Source organism: Cynoglossus semilaevis, chromosome Z (genome assembly GCF_000523025.1).
Source record: "Cynoglossus semilaevis isolate Cse_v1.0 chromosome Z, Cse_v1.0, whole genome shotgun sequence".
NCBI lineage: Eukaryota > Metazoa > Chordata > Actinopteri > Pleuronectiformes > Cynoglossidae > Cynoglossus > Cynoglossus semilaevis.
In genome coordinates this window covers 7,763,514-7,764,933 of record NC_024328.1, presented here as the reverse complement: position 1 = coordinate 7,764,933, position 1,420 = coordinate 7,763,514, and the positions used below count along the sequence as shown (strand labels likewise).

The 1,420-nt window shown below is 38.4% G+C and overlaps 1 protein-coding gene across 1 annotated transcript in view; it reads left to right on the top strand.

Moving 5' to 3' along the window:
- LOC103397623 (ras-specific guanine nucleotide-releasing factor 2) overlaps window positions 1-1,420 on the top strand; it is a gene marked incomplete at its 5' end in the record, with an annotated part of 31,302 nt that overhangs the window by 2,434 nt on the left and 27,448 nt on the right. The gene's annotated exons all lie outside the window — the stretch shown is intronic.

The following is a 1,420-nucleotide window of genomic DNA, read 5'->3' as shown; positions in this document are numbered from 1 at the left end:
ATATATGTATGTGTATATATATATATATATATATATATATAATATACATATATACGTATATATGAGAAAGTACCTCGTGCTTACGAGAAAGTATCTGGTGAGCACGAGATACGTTTCTCTTTTTTCCCCATGTCCCCATGTTTAGTGGATCAGTAGGTTTCAAATTGAGTTTAGTAAAAAAAAATTGGCACTTGTTCTATAATTTTCAAAACTGTAATTTAAAAATGTGATCAATCAAATGTAAAGGAGCTCAACGCTTAACAAAGATATAATCATAAAGCTAGTATTTGCCCATCAAGACACCTGAAGTACAATTTTTAAAACATTTAACATTGTTAAAATTGGACATCTTTAAGATAAAAAAATGTTATGACCCAACCTAAAATAATCTTTCAAAAACACAATCATAATATGCTGTCAGTGAGGTTGCCCCCTGCTGAATTTTCTTTTAATTTCTTTCTGCTTGTTGTGTGTTCAAGTTGTTACTATATTTAGAGTCTAAATACAGCAACAATTTGAACACTTGAGTAAGTAGTACAAGGATGTTCTTAGAGCAGTTTAGAAGAATAAGAGTAAACGATAATAATAGTTACATTATCTGTGTTTGATGATGCTGTAAGCTCCCTTCTCTGACAGCGGTTAAACCCACAACCTGCCTTTTTGATGATACAACTAGGTTTGACTTCCACGATCTCATTTTATCTTCCTTTTCCCTCCATCCCATCTGTCTCACTTTCACTCTACAGCTGTGATGTTTAATGAGGGTTATTTTCAATCTGCTGGAAGCTAAAAGCTCATGTTCTGCCGTGCACCTCTGCTCTGACATGGCACTGCGAACAAGAAGAGTCAAACTCACTCCTCTTTTTTGTAGATTTTTCTGTGCACTGCTGAACAACGTGTGATCGATTTGCAGTCGAGCATTTTCTTCCATTGTGACCCTCTATCTCTCCATCTCTCCATCACTGGCCTCCTTTTTTTATTCCTCTGCTGTGCTGTCAAGTCTGCCAACAACCTGCTGCATCACCCCCCCACAATGAACCAGGCTGCAATCACACAAATAACACACACACACACACACACGGCTGCAGCCTCCCAGTCACTCTCTCTCTGTTGGACTCTCAGATAACACACAGTTTGGAAAGTATTCACACAGGTCTGAATGGTTTCCACAGCGACTGGATGTTCGCAGCTGAGGCAAACAGCAGAGTGTCGGGGTATAAAAGGCCGACAGATTCAGATGCGTATCACCGCCTGACTGCCCTTCCCCCGGCAGACGGGTTGACTTGGTCTTTGATTCTGCAGAGAGTTCAAGGCTGTGAACTCTTAGATCTTAGATCTATCTATCTATCTATCTATCTATCTATCTATCTATCTATCTATCTATCTATCTATCTATCTATCTATCTATCTATCTATCTAT